The sequence below is a fragment of the Vipera berus genome (genome assembly GCF_964194415.1).
Source record: "Vipera berus genome assembly, chromosome: 7".
Taxonomy (NCBI): domain Eukaryota; kingdom Metazoa; phylum Chordata; class Lepidosauria; order Squamata; family Viperidae; genus Vipera; species Vipera berus.
Genome location: NC_138209.1, coordinates 46,898,806 through 46,919,923, shown reverse-complemented (window position 1 = coordinate 46,919,923; position 21,118 = coordinate 46,898,806).

The following is a 21,118-nucleotide window of genomic DNA, read 5'->3' as shown; positions in this document are numbered from 1 at the left end:
TATTATAATTAGAAGGATAGGATTTGTAACTAGAATATTATACTTTGTTATGAGATGGGAAATATGAAAATTCTAAAAGGGTTTGAATAAGGGAAGCTTTTGGTTACCCAAATATAATTTATTATGAGAAAATTATAAGCAATATAGATATTTTGAACATTGATGGGAAATTAAAATTTTTAAAAAGTGGAAAAAACAGGATATTGTTTGAATAAATGGATTTTAAGAGCAAATGCAATTGAGATATATTTTGGCTAGAAAATATATTATAAATTGATACTATCAATATTATGTATTTGCCCAGTATGGAAAAATGCATACTAGAAGAAGAAGAGAGGACCAAGGAAGCACTGGATGGTGTAGTATTGGACTAGACTGAGAAAAATAATATGTACCACTGAATTACTAATAGACCCAGACAACATGTTGCTTATTAAGTACTTATGATTAGAAAATTAAAAAATTATATTTCTGTGTGTCCGTGTGTGTGTGTGTGTGTTTGTTTGTGTGTGTAAAAGAAAACACTATGGCTGCAGAGGGTGGTGGAAAATTTTAAAATAAAACAACTAGAAGAAGTTGATGGAAATACCGTTTTCCTATTGTTGCCAAAAAAGCTTCATAGATGTTCCCTTGTAATCATCAGGAGTCAGTCTCAACTCAGAGAGTACTTACACAATCATAAGAAAACCTGAAGTTTTATTAGAGTGTATAATTATGAATAACAGACTAATTAGAGGCCAAATAGTTCTTTTTAAATAAATTTTATTAGTTTTTATAGGGTTAGGGATAAAATGGGGTCAGGATTAGGATTGGGGCTTGGGTTAGAGTTGGGGTTGGGGATATTTAGCAAACAGCATATTGTCTGGGTACATGTATTTAACTAACAGTAATAGATACAATTAATTATAAACAGTGTTGATTAATCACTCAGTAGCCTTCTTCTTACCAATATATATTCAAAATTACGTATCACATTTCTTTCTCTCTGATTCATTTTTCTAGCCATTGGTAAAAGTTATCCCATGTTCTAAAATACAGAGTCTTTTTTCTCTTTAATCTCTAAAGTCAATCTATCCATTTTTGTGCACTCTAGAATTTTCTTAATTAGTACTTCAGTTGGTAAGTTTTCATTTTTCAAATATTAGGCAAATACAATTCTTGCTGCTGTTAATATATGTAGTATTAAATATCTACAATCTTTCTCACACTTGGCTCCTATTATTCCTAACAAAAACAATTCTAGTTTGCTTTAGGGCATGTCCACCAGATGTGGTAATAAGTACCTGGCCTTTGTTTTCATTTCCAACAACTGTTTGAAGTATTTTAAAACATTTTCGCTAGTCTCACTGGTGTCATATGCCATCTGTAAAACATTTTGTATAAGATTTCTTTATATGGCACTGCTTTAGTTAATTTAATATTTCTTTCCCATAATTTTTGCCACTCTTCTAATTCTATATTATATCCAAAATTCTTTGCCCATATTATCATTGTTTCTTTTACTTGTTCTTCCTCCATCTTTAAGTTTAACAGAAATCTGTCTTTTTCATATCTCGTTTGAATTTGCAAATATGGCCACCATGCTAAGTCAATACCTTGTTCTTGTAAGTCTGACTTTCAATTTTCCTTCAATATCCAAAATATCTTTGTAAGTCACAACTTTATCATAGTTAATTAAATTTGGGTAAGCAAAAGCTTCCATTGTTGAAAGCCATTCAGGTATCTTAATAAAAAAAATTTCTTTTATTTTTTCTAGAATGCATTCTAAAAGAAGTGCATTCCTTATAAAATGGTTTTGAAAGTATCTATGTATTTTATTCTTTCTGTACCACAGAAAAGCATGCCAACCAATTTGTAGGTCATGCCCTTCTAGGTACAACAGTCTTTTATCTCTAGGCATTATCCATTCTTTAAGCCATGTTAAAATAGTTGCTTGGTAGTATAACCTCCAGTCTGGGAGTCCAAATCCTCCACTGTCTTTAGCTTCTTCTACCATTTTCACTTTAATTCTCGCTTTTTTCCCTTGCCAGATAAATTTCAGTATTATTATATTCAATTCATCAAAGAAGGCTTTTCCCAGCCTTACAGGAGTTTCCGCTGAAGTCGCTGCAAGATGGGCTCTAGGGAATGATGTCCTCTTCCCCAAGTCCGATTTCTACCAGCTGGGGAGTCAACAGGACTGAAAGTTGCCCCGTAGAGGTGACTGGCCAAAGGGTGAAACTTTGCAGATCACAGGTCAGTGGTAGCTGGCCCGCTAGATCCAAAGGAGCCCTCAGGACTGGCAGGAAGAAAGGCTGACCACACCCATGCAGTCTGCCATTAGCAGCTGATCATCAGAGACAAAGAACTTCAAAGCGAAAGCAAACAGATGATCTGGGTGAGAATACTTCCCTTATCTCTCTGCAAGTGAAAATGCCAGTTCTGTGAAACAGCATTTTAACATCTTAACAGCTTCTCAGAACAAAGCCCTTAGCTCCAGGGAGTGGGGCGGGGTCAGTCTCCTTTCTTACCCCTCCCTCCTGAACTATAAGCAGCAGTTTAAGCTTCTGGCAAACTAAAATTGACTTGCCATATCAAAGTGAAGCTGTCTGAGGCTTAAAAGAAGGATAATTTGGTAAGCTTTTGGTTCTATAGATCATCTTCGTCAATTTTTTTTGTTTGAAAGTCATCAGAACTTTTACTTTTTAAACTTTCTTAAAATATGGTGGGAATGGACACCTAATGACATCTAGTGGCGCAACTGAGAATTATACGCAATTTCCCCTGATTGGAGCAAAACTTGGCTGTATGCCCAGACATTCCTCATCTTAGTGTCCTTGGAATTTTGAGTCTTGAAGATGCTGGCTGGGAAAGAAAGACTCTTTTTGGTTTGCCCTGTCTCACAGGATGGATTATAATTATAAATAAAAACTGTGTTTGGTGTCATCGGACTCCTCTGGATTACAAATACAGCTTGATCTGGAATTGTTATAAGCTGTCACTGAAGGAGTGAATACCAAGAAACCCCTTTGAACAGAATTCTGTGGATTATAAATTTTGGCATTTTTTTCTCTTTTTTCTTTTTCTGCTCCTTTTTTGTTCTATTCTTCCTCCTTGCCCTGCTGATTTTTTTTTACCATTTACTATTTTTATGGTTTACCTCTCCTAATTATTAGGAGATTATTGGATTATAAAATTTGATTTACTTGGTGGATTACAACATATGATTTAAAGATAAAGATGAGTGCCCCAAACCTATCTAAAGTTGGAAAAAAGGATCTTCTGCTCCCTCTTTGGCTTCTGCAAGTCCAGTCCATCAGAGATCAATTGCTACAATGCTTCAGCAAGAGAAGACGGATACCTTCCAGAAAGATACACAAACAACTCTGCAAGCAATTCAAGAAGCAATTGCTACTCAGATGGCAGTCACATTGAAAAACCATGAGGAGTTGAAAAGTGATTTTGATAAAATGAAACAAAAAATTAACAATATATAATTCGCAAATTGAAAATTTTAAACAGATGATCACAGACAAGCAACAAAGAATTCAAAAAACAGAAGATAAATCAACTGAGGTTGACCAGAAATTAGAAGTTTTAAAAAATGAAAACCAGAAATTGATGCAAATAAGTGGAGAATTAGAAGATTTGATAGCCGTCATAGAAATGGAAAAGGCCTCATACTTTTTAAAATTTCAAAATATAGTAGAAGATAAGGAAGAGGATCTCCTAGGCTTGATAACCGAACTACTGGCAGACACATTAGGAACTGGGAAATTGCAAATGGAAGGAGAACTAGACCAGATCCATGAGTCAATTCAAACTATGCTAGAAGAAATAAAGTACCCAGGGAAGTGTATGTTAGATTTCTTAAAAGATCTACAAGAGACGAAATTTTGAGAAAAGTAAGAGATGAACCATTGAAACAAAGGAAAAGAAATTGTAGTCCTCAGACAAATTCGTAGGAGAATAAGAGAGTCTCATAGAGAATATCAGTTCCTAACTAGGAAATTAATTGAAAAAGGAGTGAATTTCAGATGGCTGATTCCAGAAGGGATCTTAATTTATTGGGATACGAAAAGATATAGACTGGACACACGACTTAAAGCAATGGAATTTTTCGATAACCACAGAGCATTTTTGGAAAGAGGTGACCCTGAACCAAAAAAACAAGAAGAAATGGCAGTAGAAGGAGCAGCCAAAGAGAGGAGGAAGAAATTAAAAATACATATGCAGAAGAAGGAGCAAGACCAAGAGATCAGAGACAAATAAGATCCACTAGAAGATTAAGACCTAGATATAACTGAAAGAGATGGAGGAGAGTGGGATTTTGTCAATAAATATTAATGGATTAAATTCTCCTTCAAAAAGGAGAAAAATCTTTACACAACTACAAAAATTAAAAATGGATATAATTTGTCTTCAAGAAACACACATTAAGAGACATTATAAATTGTTAGAACAACCGAAAATTGGTAAACTTTACTTTGCATGAGCACTTCAAAAGAAAAGAGTAGCTCTATATATTAAAGAAAAGATGAATCTCAAACAAATTTATGTTGGTGAAGAGGGGAGAATATTAATGGTGGAAATAATGATGGATCGAAACCAGATACTGATGGTAGCAATATGCGCACCAAATGACAAACAAGAACAATTTTATCAAAAACTATATAAAAATACTAGATTTAAACTATTAAAATCTTTGTATAATGGAAGATTTTAATGCAAAACAGATGGAACTTTGGACTACAAAAGCGCTAAACAAGGGAGAAAAGGAGGAAAGCATTTTTAAAAATGATGGAAGAACTCTGTATACAAGATATATGGAGAGAGAAAAATCCAAAGAAATTACAATATACATTTTACTCAAATAGACATAAATCATGGTCTAGAGCTGATATGATATGGACATATTTGGAACTTAAAACGATGATACAAGAAGGTGAGATAGAAACTAATGTTTGGGCAGACCATAACCAAATAAAGATGACTTGGAAAGGAACTAAGAAAAAATTAAGATGGTCCTTGAATGCATCTATATTGAAATAAAAATAATTCTTACAACTAATGACAAAAGAAATGGACTTTTTCTTCAAAATAAACAAGAAAGAAGAAACATCTCTTCAAAATGTGTGGATATGGCTAAAGCATATTTCAGAGGGTTGGCTATAATTTATATCGCTAAAAAGAATAAACAAAAGAAACAACTAAGTTAAAAGTTGAAGGAAGAACTCAGAAAGCTAGAATCAGAATTACAAATAGAGCCACAAAAGAAAATACTTAAGAAACAAATGGAGATAATAAAACTTAAATTAAATTTAGCTGAGATGGAAATAATGGCTCAACAGATTAAAAGGACCAAAGAGAATTTTTTTGAAAATGCCAACAAGCCAGGGAGATGGTTAGCATATAGACTGAAAAAAGAAAAAGAGAAAAATTTTATAAATAAGCTGCAAGATCCAAAAGGTAAATTACAGTTTCAAAATGATACAATCAAAAAAATTATTAAAGATTACTATGAGACACTTTATAAGGCAGAGGAAATTCCAAAAGAAAAAATACAGCAATACTTAGAAAAAGCAGACTTTCCAAAAATTCCGGAGAACATCCGAAACATACTAAATGGGAAAATATCAATGATGGAGATTATAGAGGCTATAAAAAGGCAAAAAAGGATAAGACTCCAGGCCCAGATGGATTACCTGCAGAATTTTATACCTCACTACAAGATGTATTAAGTCCAATTTTGAAAAAACTATGTAATGAAATTCTCCTGGAAACAAATACCAAATACATGGACTGCAGCCAATATTACTTTAATACCTAAAGAAGACTCTGATTTGATACAAATAAAAAAGTATAGACCAATATCGTTATTAAATGTAGACTACAAAGTCTTTGCTTCAATAATGGCAGAAAGACTAAATAAATTTTTGATCAAATTTATACATACAGATCAAAATGGTTTCTTACCTAAAAGACAGATAAAAAATAATCTAACAATGATTCTTGATGTGTTAGAGTATTATGAAATTCATTCAGGGAAACGGATGGCTTTAATATTCCTTGATGCAGAAAAAGCATTTGACAACATAAACTGGCAATTTATGTTTCACCAGCTTGCAGAAATGGATTTTGGAAAAAACTTTATAAATCTAATCCAAACAATTTATTGTAAAGAGACTGCCAAAGTAATTGTAAATGGAGACTATACCGAAAACTTCAATATTAAAAAGGGCACAAGACAGGGATGTCCATTATCTCAATTACTATTTATGTTAACACTGGAAGTATTGAATAGAAACATTAGACAAGATACAGAAATTAAAGGACTAGAAATAAAAGATGAAAAGTACAAATTACAAGCATTTGCAGATGACTTGGTTTTTATACTGGAAGATCCATTGGAAACAAGCACTAAACTTCTTGAGAAAATAGAAAAATTTGGAGAATTGGCAGGCCCTGACAATAAACAGAGAAAAGACTAAAGTGCTGACAAAGAACTTAACAGAAAAACAAAGAACCAACTAACAAAAAAAAACAAATCTTCAAATAGTTAAAAAAGTTAAGTACTTGGGAATTTATCTAACAGCAAGATGTGTAACAGTAAAAGAAGATAACTACATAAGACTGCTAAAACAAATAATATTGGATTTGGAAAAGTGGAAAAACCTTCAACTATCAATGTTGGGGAGAATAGCAACAGTGTAAATGAATATCTTACCAAAAGTACTCTTTTTATTTCAGAGGCCAAATAGTTCTAAGAGAATTTAGGATGGGAAGGAAGTGCAATTAAAATTCTGAATAACCGCACAACAATTTTAAATGTTAGCAAAGGAAAACATTTTTAAAGAGATGCATCACAATTTCAAAAATGTTTTTGCAGAAAAATTGCTTATGTGTTTATACAGTGCAGTTTCTCTGCAAGACCATTTTTAGATTGTGCTCAATGATGCACATTTCTCCTTGCTTTCTTGTGTTGACCAGATAAAGAGCACTATCCACTCTGACCATACCATAATCCCACCTCACCCTAACCTTGCACCAAGTTCCTTCTCCCTTCATCTTTTAACTATAATTTTATTGTGAGTATGATTTCTATTGTTATTGTTTCAAAATATTTTTTAGAATTTTAATGTTTTAATGCTGTGAACAGCCCAGGGTTGTTTCGATATAAGATGGGCAGCAAAATAAATAAATAAATAAATTCAGCCAAAAAGATATTATTTGTGCTCTCTCCCTTTATTATTAAATCATATCAGGTGGCATTATTTTCAAAATATTTTGCACTCATGGAAAATATCATGCAAAGATATTTTATTAACAAAAATGCTCTTAAGCTGAGCTTTACTTCTAGGAACTGTAGAGCTATGTGCTTATTTGTTATCTCGTTGTGTTTTCTGGTTTTTGTTCTACTTAAGGTATGGTGTGCCCTAAAATCTGCCCTAGAACTCACAGGGAGCCCCAATCCCACCTCAGTCCCAAGATTGGGCAACGTTTGTGACCTGCTACTGCTTTATATGAAAAAGCTTAGAGGCATAATAAAAATACATTGGTGCTTGATCAAAACAAGGAGGAAATAAACAATACCTCAGATAAAGTAACAGAAACATGATAAATGTCAGCTATTTGGTAGCAAAGACTCAGAAGCAGCCGTCGGACATTTCTGCTTTCTCCAGTTATACCAATAAATCGAAGTACAACTCTGAGATTCCTGGGTCAAAAAGGAAAAAAATAAATAAAGCCTCTCGTTCAAAAAGGCTCTTTAAATTGCTCGTTTGAACCTTTAAAGCCTTTTTGATTTGGGTCAGATACTTGAAAGACTGCCTATCTGTAATAGGGCCCCTGTTCCACAAAAGAAGGTGAAATAGGGGAATTCTGGGCAAAATAGTGTTGTTCTTGCTCCAAACTATTTTTCCAAGGGGAGCTCTTTTTTTCAGTTTGAGTGAATTCACTCAGATTTTTTAAAAAAATAAAAATTAAAAACCACTTGCATTAAAAAGGACCAAAAAGATCTCAGCTTTTATTGCTTGAATTATCTTTTATTTCAGAATCTACTAGAAATTATGTTTTGTGCTACATTATGATCTCTGGTACATTTTAAGAACTATATTTTATTATTTGTTTAGTAGAGTTTTTTCAAGATCCTATGCTGATGGTGGCCTATCCCAACATAATTGTCAGAATCCATTTATATCATATTCATAAATGGAATGTTTCAAACATTATCCCATGGATTCTGTCATCTCCCGAAGAGAAGAGGATAGATGTGTATTGAACCGGCAATAGGCATTTCAAAGGAAAGGAGAAGCCTTTTGAACTGGGGAAACAAAAGGGGGGGGCTAGCATCTGGGTTTTGTCACGGTAGACAGCAATAAACAAAAGGGTCCTAACTTCCTCTTTCCCACGAGATGGATGATACGAGAGGAAGGATGGGGGGGGACTGACCAAATGGGGATTAAGGGGGGTTAAACCGGGAATTCTTTATAAGGGTTTACATCGTGGAAATATTAAGCCCTGTCTCATTTCCTACAACCGAGCATGTCATAGTAAAGATTTCTTTTGGACTAAAACCCTGACTCCAAGAGTTTTGTCTTCCTAAGACGTGGTTTGGGGTGGGTCCTGACATTAGACAGGGCTTGCAACGAAAATCAACCCGGGAAGAAGAACCTTACCGGGGGATTTTGCAAATAAATATGATGTCTGACGATGAAGCAAGAAGGGAAGAAAGCCCCACGGAGAAGGAGCCTTCCCCTCAGCCGAACTCCCAGAAACATTGGGAAGCTGAGGCATCATATTCCTCCTGGGAGGATACGGAGCAGCACGAACAAAAACCCCGGTGGTCGATGGGCGTTGGAAGGAAAAGTGAGTGGAAAAAGGCTTCGAGAGAAGTGACCCTGAGACGCAGCGACCACCAACCGGAATGGAAACAAGAGATGGAGAACTCCCTGCACGCCAGTGAGGAAGAGCGGATTCTGGAAAAAGCTATTGACTTGATGAAAACAACCCTGAGCTCACTAAGGGAGGAGAGAGCTGGAAACCACAACACCTGGGGTCGCAACTGGAGGGGTAATGGAAGGGACCCAACACCTGAAACCCCAGGGCTGTCCAATGGAACAGGAGCCGCTGACTCAGCGGTACCCCCCCCCAGACCCACAGATGGGGATCGAGATGAGGAGCGATACACTCCGCGGCGCAGACAACGCTCCAGCCAAAGATTCCCACCCCTGGAAGCAAAATTCAAGGGGGAGCCATCACGACTGGGATTTTTCCTAACCCAAGTCCTCAGCTACATGGAAGAGTACGGACGGGACATCCCCAGTGACAAAACACGCATCCGAATTGTGCAATCTGCCCTGGACGGGACGGCCGCAGACTGGGTGGTGAACCTGCATGACTCCAACGCCCCAGAACTCAACGACTTCAACCGATTCATGTCATCCTTGAGACGACGATTTGAGGACCCTTTGGCTGACCGGAAGGCCCGGGAGAGAATCAAGACGGTGAGGCAGGGCAGGAGAACAGTGGCCGAATATACCCAAGAATTCCGAGCCATCGCCAGCAAGCTGAACTGGCCAGAAGACATCCTCCTCAGCCATTTCAAAGACGGTCTAAACTACAACCTGTATGACGCTTGCCTGCCTCGGGGAGACCCCTACCATCTCGATGACTGGTATGTCCTGGCAGAGGAAGTGGAAATAGACCTATTGAAAAGACAACGCAGAGGAAAACCATGGGGCCGCCCGCCACTCGAGCAAACACGTGAGGGGGAAAACCCACCGGCCACGGCTAAAAAATCAAAGGGATGTTTCAATTGCGGGAGAGAGGGCCACCGTGCTGCAAAATGTCGTTCGAAAGCCCCTCCACGCAAAACAGAGGCACCATCTTCCAAAAAGCTGGGGAAGTCTCAAGGCAACCCAAAAGAATCTTCCATGAAGGGGACAGAGGCTGTAGAGTCCACAATTTCTGCCAAAACCTGGGATTGGACTCCGGCCTACACTGCAGGGGCGGTGGACACCTCGGAAGACAGCTCAGAGGGAGAACCTTTGGTAAGTGGACCTCTTCCACCCATACTTAAGACAGTAACTATATTAGCTTCCTCTGCACCAAAAGCAAATGAAATAAAAGCTTTGATAGACTCTGGCTGCATCCGCTGCCTCATCAGCCCAACGCTGGTGGAGGAACTGAGCATCCCAGTGAGGAGGCTAAAACAACCAATCTCCTTCAGTCAATTAGACGGGTCTATAGCAGGGGGGGGACCAGCTACCCTAGCCACTCTACCACTCCACATGTCCCTGGGGTCCCATGAGGAAGACATAACATTTATAGTGGCCCCAGGCATGGCATGCCCAATGATTTTAGGACTGGAATGGCTGAAGAAATGGAACCCCGGGATAAACTGGAGGACTGCAGAACTCAACTTCCCAAAAGGGGAACAGGAAAACGTAAAACCCCCAAACACCCCCCCAACCCAGAGGGAGGAAAAAGCAGCAGTGGGGGAAGAGAAGGGGCTAACAGAGATACCGGAGGAATACAGGGACCTGGCTGAGGTTTTCAGTGAGGAAAGAGCAGATGAGCTCCCCCCCCACCGCCCCACAGACTGCACCATAGAATTCAAACCTGGGGCAAAACTCCCAAAACCCAGGATGTATGCCATGAGCCCAAGGGAAATGGCAGAAATGGAAAGATTCATAAAGAAAAACTTAGAAAGAGGATTTATTGAGCCCGCCAAACCCAAAGTAGCCGCCCCGGTTCTGTTCAGGGAGAAGAAGGATGGTTCCTTTCGTTTGGTTGTAGATTACCGGAACCTAAATACAATTAGTGAATGTAATCTGTACCCCCTTCCCCTAATGAAGGATATGCTATCCCACCTATCGAAAGGAAAGATCTTTACCAAACTAGACCTGAGGGAAGCATACTACCGTATTAGGATTAAGGAAGGAGATGAATGGAAGACTGCATTCAACTGCCCAATGGGGTGCTATCAATTCAAAGTATTGCCATTTGGACTGCAAGGGGCCCCCGCAGTCTTTATGCAATTAATTAATGACGTACTGAGAGAGCACCTATATAAGGGGGTCCTGGTTTACCTCGATGACATCCTTATCTTCACAGAAACCAAAGAGGAACATATCAAACTAGTCAGAGCAGTCCTGAAGAAATTGCGAGCTGCCCATTTATATGCTAAATTATCGAAGTGTGAATTTCATAAGGAAAAAATCGACTACCTGGGATATCGCATATCCCCAGAGGGCATCGAAATGGACCCAGAGAAGGTCAGGGCAGTACTAGAGTGGGCACCCCCCCGCACACGGAAGCAATTGCAAAGTTTCCTGGGGTTTGCAAATTTCTACCGCCAATTCATCCCTGCATTTGGCCAAATAGCCATGCCCCTCACAAATTTGTTGAAAACGAAGGGGGGGTCACCCGTGAAACCCAGCCAGCCTCTGAAATGGTCAATGGAATGTCAAGCAGCATTTGAGAGGCTAAAGAGACTCTTTTCTGCGGAACCTGTACTTAAACACCCAGATCCCAACAAACCTTTTGTAATACAGGCAGATGCGAGCGACGTAGCAGTCGGAGCCGTATTACTACAAGAAAATGATGAGGGGGCGTTGCAACCTTGCGCATATACATCCAGGAAACTTACAGAAACTGAACAACGATGGCCAATATGGGAGAAGGAAGCATTCTCATTAAGGTGGTCATTATTAACTTGGCGTCAATTTTTGGAAGGAAATAAAATACCTTTTCAAGTCTGGACTGACCACAAAAATTTAGAAGCACTAAAAACGCCCAGGAAGCTCACTCCTAAGCAAGCCCGCTGGTCCCAACACTTTCACCGATTCAATTTCACTCTCAAACACTTACCGGGGGGAAAGAACTTCCTGGCAGATGCATTATCCCGCATGCCCCAATATAACAGCACAAGAGTTACTGACTTTAAACCACTTGTACCGGAACAACAACTGGCAGCACCAGTCACCACCAGGGCACAAGAAAAAATGAAACCGAAGGTAGATAGCCAAACTGGAATAGAATTCAGGAAATCTTTGGAAAGTGATGAATGGTTCCAGAAAAACAAACATGTGTGCACAATTAAAGATGGACTGCCGTGGGTGGGGGAGAAGCTATATATACCTGCCACACAGAGAATCAATTTCATGCAACTGTGCCATGATACAAAATCAGCAGGACACTTTGGCTTTGTAAAAACCTTACACTTAACTAAAAGGCAATTTTGGTGGCCATCTATGAAAAAGGACATAGAAAGCTATGTGGGTAGCTGTCAAATTTGCGCAATGGCCAAGAGGTTACAAGGGAAATCGCCAGGACTGTTACAACCAGTGGCGAATCCCTCAGCCCCATGGAAAGAAATAGCCATGGATTTTATTGTGGAACTACCAGAAAGCAACGGAAACACCGTTATCTGGACTGTTACTGATCTGTTCTCTAAGCAAGTCCATTTCATACCTTGCCCAAAAATTCCTACTGCAAAAACATTAGCAAAACTTTTTGTACAACATATTTACAGATTGCATGGAGCACCACTACGCATCATATCTGACAGAGGGGTGCAATTTACCTCAGCATTCTGGAAGGAATTTTTATCTCTGTTAGGAACCACCCAAGGACTGACATCTAGTCATCACCCTCAGGGTAATGGTCAATCTGAAAGGGCTAACTCTGTACTTGAACAATATTTAAGATGTTATGTACATTTTCAGCAGAACAATTGGACAGACCTGCTGCCTTTCGCAGAAGTGGCATATAACAACGCAATTCACTCCAGCACAGGTTACACTCCTTTTCAAGTAGCCACAGGCCAGAGCTTCAACCCCATACCTGATCTAACTCCAAAAGAACCGGTAATTCCAGAACTAAAGGAATGGATTGCTCAGTTACAATACACCTGGCCTATTGTCAGAAAAGCATTAACAGAGGCTAGATTAGCACACAAGACACAGGCAGACAAGAAAAGATCTGATCCCACACCGTTCAAGGTGGGAGAGATGGTATATCTGTCTACAAAATACCTTAAGTCTCTCCAACCCTGTAAAAAACTAGGACCAAAATACATTGGACCTTTTCCAATTAAAAGAATCATAAACCCAGTAACAGTTGAATTAGAACTACCTAAAAATCTTAGACGAATACACCCAATCTTTCACTGCAGTCTAATAAAGAGAGAACAACAATCTCCCCTACGAACAAAAATTCCACCACCACCACCTCCCATCATGGTGGAAGGAGAACAACATTTCGAGGTGAAGGAAATTCTGGATTCCAGGAGACATCATGGAACAACTCAATATCTAGTGGCTTGGAAACACCTCCCCTCCTCAGAAAATGAATGGGTCAGCAAACACCACGTTAAAGCACCAAAGCTGCTTAAGAGATTTCATACAGAATATCCAAACAAACCGAGTTAACATTTACACATGTTATTTTTTCTTCTCTTTTCTTTTCTCCCCCTACAGATGGACACATCTTTCTTCTAAGGAGAGCGGACTGTCAGAATCCATTTATATCATATTCATAAATGGAATGTTTCAAACATTATCCCATGGATTCTGTCATCTCCCGAAGAGAAGAGGATAGATGTGTATTGAACCGGCAATAGGCATTTCAAAGGAAAGGAGAAGCCTTTTGAACTGGGGAAACAAAAGGGGGGGCTAGCATCTGGGTTTTGTCACGGTAGACAGCAATAAACAAAAGGGTCCTAACTTCCTCTTTCCCACGAGATGGATGATACGAGAGGAAGGATGGGGGGGGACTGACCAAATGGGGATTAAGGGGGGTTAAACCGGGAATTCTTTATAAGGGTTTACATCGTGGAAATATTAAGCCCTGTCTCATTTCCTACAACCGAGCATGTCATAGTAAAGATTTCTTTTGGACTAAAACCCTGACTCCAAGAGTTTTGTCTTCCTAAGACGTGGTTTGGGGTGGGTCCTGACAATAATAAATAAAATAGTTGTACTATATATGGGGTGTGAAATTTAAAAAATGCTCCAACTCTTGACTGAAATCTAAAAGTCATCTGGATTTTTGAAGTTCAGATATTTTTAAAATAAATTTGTGGTTATTGAACTGAATTGAGTATAAAATATGCAAATTATTACAAACTTAATATGCATTTTCAATATAAAGTTATTTTACATAATTCAGAGGACTTTGGGATCCAAATCAAGCTAATTCATGCCAAGTAGCAATAAGTAAGATCTGTTAACAATTTGTTCAAATTCTATGTTGACTTTTTGAACACCAATTTTCAAGCTATCTATATTTCCAAGGACTTACAATTCTTAATATTCCTGCCAGAAAGGAGTGCAAATAATGATTCTTACCCAGAAATCCAGTTTGAACTCAAAGAAGCTACTTCTGCAATGATCCCACTTTTTCCTGATCCTGCCACACCACAAACAACAGTTACTTTTTTGTTTAAAGATGTAACCTGGTTCTTCAGCTTGCTTAAGATTTCTCTTCCTTTTATATGTCTAATCCTATTTGAAGAAGAAAAGCATATTTTTGTAATGTCATCGCATAGGTGAAAGTTGCAATTTTTAATCAATTTAAGCAAAACAGTTTTTCCCAGACTACAACTACAACTACAACCAGTCCAACCCCCTGCTCGGGCAGGAAACCCTATACCATTTCAGACAAATGGCTGTCCAGTCTCTTCTTAAAAACTTCCAGTGTTCACAGCTTCTGGAGGCAGGTTGTTCCACTGATTAATTGTTCTAACTGTCAGAAAATTTCTCCTTAATTCTAGGTTGCTTCTCTCTTTGGTTCGTTTCCATCTATTGCTTCTTGTCCTGCCTTCAGGTGCTTTGGAGAACAGCTTGACTCCCTCTTCTTTGTGGCAGCCCCTGAGATATTGGAACACTGCTATCCTGCCACCCCTCATCCTTCTCTTCATTAAACTAGACATACCCAATTCCAGCAACCGTGCCTGGCTGAGGAATTCTGGGTGTTGAAGTCCATGAGTCATAAAAGGGCCGAGTTTGAAGACCCCTGACCTATACTATACCTGTGCATTTGTTTTTTCCTGCCTAAATTTAGAACCTTACTTTTTTCAGTATTGAATTTCATTTTGTTAGATAGTGCCCAATGTTCAAGTCTGTCAAGGTCCTTCTGTATCTTAAGCCTGTCTTCTGGAGTGTTGGCTATTCCTGCCAGCTTAGTGTCATCTGCAAATTTGATGAGTTCCCCAACCATCTCCTCATCAAAATCATTGATGAAGATGTTGAAGAGCACTGGGCCCAGAACACTATACACTTTCTAAAAGTCAACAGAAGACTTTTTTCTTGAACTAAATTTGGAATCCTCTGTCTCAGTAACATTCAGAAGTATGCTTTTAGACTGTTTATAGGAGTACTAATATCTTGCTTTGCACTTAAACAGGAAAGTGTTAATGGCGACATAATAGCTACAAATGTATTTTATAGCAGTTGCAAAGCTGGTAACCTGCAGGAACCTCCTTTCTTAGGAGAAGCTGTAGGTAAGAAGCCCTAGGAAGTGCTAAAAATGCTTGGAGAAAGCTTCCCATGAAAACATCTTACTTGATTTGCCTTGTGTACCTACAACAACATTTTCAAGACTATGGGAAGACTCTTTGATTCAGCGGAGCAGATTGATCAGGAAAGATGTTTGGCAAAAAAAAAGGCTAAAGTGAGAATTAAGAAATTAGATGATGGGATTTATCAGAGGGAATATTTAAAAATTAAACATGTTTGAATATAGTTAAAGAAATAGAAATATTTTGGATATAAATGAATTTTAGTTTAAGAGGGATGAGCCCCCCCTCAAGTAACATAGTATTTCTTTCTTTCTTTCTTTTTTGTTTTGTTTTTTGACATGATATATATAAAAATGTTGGGATGGTTTATATAAAGGAAATGTTTTAGATATTTAGGTGTAATTGATCTTGAGAAAACTTCAATGGATAAAAATGTTTTGAATAGATCTAAAAGATTAGATAATTCTATTTATTAAATGGAATATTTAAAGATTAAACATAGTTTGAATATGGTTAAAAAGAAGAGAAAAATTCTGGATATAAATGTACATTAGCCTAAGAGACACATGTATTTTAAGTAGTATACTATCTTATTTCTTTTTCTTCTCTCTCTCTCTCTCTCTAAGATATGAGAAATGTAAAAGTGTTGGGATGGCCTGTATGAGGAAAAAGACTTAAATACTTAAGTGTAATGAACTTTGAGAAAGTTTTAACCTGTAAGAATGTTTTGAACAGTGAGGAAAACAAATTTAAATAAGAATTTTGTAAACAGGATCTATGATGAGGCAAACAAAATGATCAATTAGAAAAGAAGCTTTATATTGATGTGGTTATTATTTGCAGAAATATTAGAAAAATGTCTATATTTAATTGTTATTTATCAAAATAATAAAAATTGTATCAATTCCAGATTGTCAAAAGAGAATATTGTTGGAAGAAGAGAAAATCAAGCAAAGCTCCTATGTGGATTATAGAATTATAGAAACTAATTGTTATTGACTTTTTAAATATATACCCAGACAACATACTGTTTACCAAATATTAAGGTGATTATGTTAAAAAATCAATAAAATATTTTTTTAAAAAAATGCTTGGAGAAAACTACTACTTCCCACTGCAGTCCCAAAGTGGGACCAGCGAAATGGAATGGAAAGTAACATGCAGTTTGGAGAAGAAACTGTAATTTTGGGCTAATATAGGTTCATACTAAACCAAATCTAAATATTGCAAAGCACCAATAAACCTTTGGTGGACTGCTAGTGTTGGAAACAAGTCACGAAATCTCTGCACACCTGGCACAAGCTCCACTTAGAAATACTGTAGGGTAAGCAAATTTGTTATTTGTTTAGTGTTTTTTAAGTCTATATAATTAATTTAATTTAATTTAATTTATTAATATTTGTATACCGCCCTTCTCCCGAAGGACTCAGGGCGGTGTACAGGGCAAGAATAAAACACAAAGCTACAAAAATTAAAAAGTAATTAAATACATGCCCATAAAAAACAATAAATACATTAATAAAACCCCAATAAAATGATAGTAAAAACCCCACCAATCCCCCCTCAGGCCAGGCCGGCTTGTTCGAACAGGTATGTTTTCAGATCGCGGCGAAAGGAGCGAAGATCGGGCGCCGTCCGGAGCTCAACCGGTAACTGGTTCCATAGCTCCGGGGCGCCCACAGAGAAAGACCTCCCCCTGGGGGCCACCAATCTACATTCTCTGACCGGTGGCACCCTGAGGAGGCCCTCTCTGTGGGAACGCACAGGGCGGAGGGAAGTTGACGCCGGCAGCAGGTGTTCCCTGAGGTACTCCGGACCCCTGCCATGTAGGGCTTTAAACACCATGACTAGTACCTTGAATCTCACCCGGAAGACAACTGGCAACCAATGCAGCTCACGGAGCAGAGGTGTAACATGGGAGTATCGGGAAACTCCCAACCCAACTCTCGCGGCTGCATTCTGTGCCAGTTGGAGCTTCCGGGTGGTCCTCAAGGGCAGCCCCATGTAGAGAGCGTTGCAGTAGTCTAGTCGAGAGGTCACGAGCGCGTGAGTGACTGTGCATAGATCATCCCGGCTTAGATAGGGCCGCAACTGGCGCACCAGGCGAACCTGGGCGAAAGCCCCCCTAGTCACAGCTCCTATGTGATCTTCCAGAGTGAGCCGTGAATCCAGGAGGACTCCCAAGTTGCGAGCCCTATCTACGGGGGGTAATAATTCGCCCCCCATAGAAAGAGATGGAATGTCCGAATAAACCCGGGATGAAGGTATGCAAAGCCACTCGGTCTTGTCGGGGTTGAGTTGAAGTCTGTTCCTCCCCATCCAGACCCGAACCGCCTCCAGGCAACGGGACATCACGGTGAGGGCATCACTGGGGTGGTTTGGGGTCGAAAAGAAAAGCTGGGTATCATCAGCATACTGATGATACCCAACTCCAAAACCACGAATGATCTCACCCAGCGGTTTCATATAGATGTTGAACAGGAGAGGCGAGAGGACCGACCCCTGAGGAACTCCACAAATGAGAGACCTCGCGGTCGACCTCTGCCCTCCTGCCAACACCGACTGCGAGCGTCCCTGGAGATAGGAGGAGAAACCACTGTAAAACCGTGCCTCCCACTCCCAATCCCCTAAGACGCCGCAGCAAGATACCATGGTCGATGGTATCGAAAGCCGCTGAGAGGTCTAATAGGACCAGAACAGAGGAATGCCCCCTGTCCCGGGCCCTCCAGAGATCATTCACCAGCGCGACCAATGCCGTCTCCGTGCTGTACCCGGGCCTGAAACCCGATTGGTACGGGTCTAGATAATCCGCTTCATCCAGGACCAGAGGGAGCTGATGTGCCACCACACTCTCAACAACCTTCGCAAGAAAGCGAAGGTTGGAGACAGGACGAAAGTTGTTCAATACAGCTGGGTCCAAGGCAGGCTTCTTGAGGAGAGGCCTCACCACCGCCTCTTTCAAGACGGCGGGGAAGCTACCCTCACTCAAAGAAGCCGATATAACTGCCTGGAACCAGCTGCGTGTCCTCTCCCGGGCTGCATAGACTAGCCAGGAAGGGCACGGGTCCAATAAACATGTGGTGGTGCTCAGCCTCCCCATGATCCTGTCCACTTCCTCCGGAGTCACAGAATCAAACTCCTCCCAGGTGATATCGACAAGACCACCCGTGTCCTGCTCGACAGACTCTGCCCAGTCAGAGTCCAGACCGATCCGAATCCGAGCGATTTTGTCCGACAGATGCTGGTTAAACTCCTCGGCACGACCCTGCAAGGGATCCTCCCTCACCTCCTGATTCAGGAGGGAGCGAGTCACCCTAAACAGGGCGGCCGGGCGATTATCTGCGGACGCGATAAGGGTGAAATGAAAAAAAAACTGGAGGCAATATCTATGTTAGAATGAGTGATATGGGACTGGTTAAGAATATGGTATAATGTAACAAGTACTTAAGTCTCTGTTCCTTTTCCTCCTTTTAGCTTAAAATCCTCAAGGTTTTTCAACAAGTAGGCGGTGTTTCCACAAAATAAGTGAACCATAAATGAATTGACCACATTTGATACTACAATCTGTGTTCATTGTGTTTTGTGTTATGTGAACCTAGAAAACATGACTGAATAAAGCAGAGTCCACTTAAACATGATTTCCGACAAAGCTGTTGTGACCTGGGCTGCATGCTGACTAGCACTTCTTGTGTGAGTGGAAACTGTAGTTTTCAATCCCATTCATGCAGCTCCATGTCTGTGCTGAAGCAATGAAATGCTTAGCAATTCAGGTGGAAGGGTTACAGTATTTGCAAATTAGGGTAAACACTCAAATAAATATTTGCCCTGCTCTCTCTAAAGTCAATTTAGTGCATGCTACCAGGAAAAGAATAGACTGCCAATCTAATAGTAGAATAAATTGAAAAGAATAGGCAATTAACACAACACACTTTTTACCTGTCTGATTTTACAGCTCCTTCCAAAAAATTTCCCCAGACTACAATAATGTTGTTTCATTTTTGTATGGTGATATAACATTAAAAGTATGTAATATAGTATTTTTTTTCTTGGGAAGTGGCCTGAACACTGTTCAAATGAAGGGTTGAATTCAGCATGCTTCAATCATCTACAGCAGGGCTTTTCAACCTTTTCACCCATTGTACCATTTTTAGGCTATAGCATATCCGAGTACCACCAGTCACCTAGCAAGGTGTCAAAAACTTGACCAAAAAAAAAAGGAAAAAGTGATTCTGTTACATTGTACACCATAAAGTCCTACAAGTAGTCCCCAATTTACAACAGTTTATTTAGTGACTGTTCAAAGTTACAAAGGCACTGAAAAAGTGACTTATGACCATTTTTCACATTTATGACCATTTCAGCATCCCCATGGGTCAGGTGATTTATATTTGGATGCTTGGCAACTGATTCATATTTTTGATTGCTGCAGTGTCTCAGGGTCATGTGATCCCTCTTGCAACCTTTTGACAAGCAAAGTCAATGGGGAAACCAGATTTACTTAACAACCTTTTATATCAGGGGTGTCAAACTCAATTTCATTGAGGGCTGCATTAGCATTGTGGTTACCATGGGGGCGGGGGTTCCTTCCTTCCTTCCTTTCTCCCTCCCACCCTGCCTCCCTCCTTCTCATTCCCATCTCCTTCCTTCCTTCCTTCCTCCCCTCCTTTCCCTCCTTCCTTCCTTCCTTCCTTCCTTCCTTCCTTCCTTCCTTCCTTCCTTCCTTCCTTCCTTCCTTCCTTCCTTCCTTCTCTGACCCTGGCGCTTCTGCTGAGCCCTGACAGCTGATCCGTGCTTCTGCACAGTTGTCAGGGCTCAGCAGAAGCGCCAGGATCAGTGCTGGGCTCCAGCTGATCAACGCTTCTTCGGCGCTCAGCAGAAGCACCAGGATCAGTGCTGGGCTCCAGCTGATAGGCGCTTCTTCAAGGCTCAGCAGAAGCGCCAGGATCAGTGCTGGGCTCTAGCTGATCGGTGCTTCTGGGGGGCTCAGCAGAAGTGCCGATCAGCTGTAGCTGAAACCGCCAATCCTGGGGCTTCTGCCGAGCCCCCATAGCCCTGCAGAATTGCATACTGATCCTGGGGCTCCTGCCCAGCTTGCTTGCTCACCCTTTGCCTGAAAACACACCATTTGCTAAACAGGCCACTCGCCTTTTACCTGAAAACATGCCGCTTGCTCACTCGCCCTTTGCATAAAAACACACCGCTTGCTAAACAGGCCACTCACTCACTCGCCCTTCACCCAAAAACAGACCGCTTGCTAAACCGGCCACTCACTCACTCACCCTTTGCTCAAAAACATGCCGCTTGCTAAACAGGCCAGTCCTGCCCTTCGCCCAAAAACATGCCGCTCGCTAAACAGGCTGCTCACTCATGCGCCCTTCACCCGAAAACACACCACTCACTAAACAGGCCACTCGCTCACTCACCCTTCCTCCGAAAACAGGCTGCTCGCTCTGTCTCTCCTCACTGCTTTGGTAAGAAAAGCCTCTTCTCGCTCTTTCTCTCCCTCTCCCACCAAAACCTGACTTCTCTTTTCTCAGCCATCCTCCTCCTTCTCTCTTCCGGGTGCTCCAGAAGCTCCAATTACCATGTCGCCATGTGCGCTTGCAGCTCCAG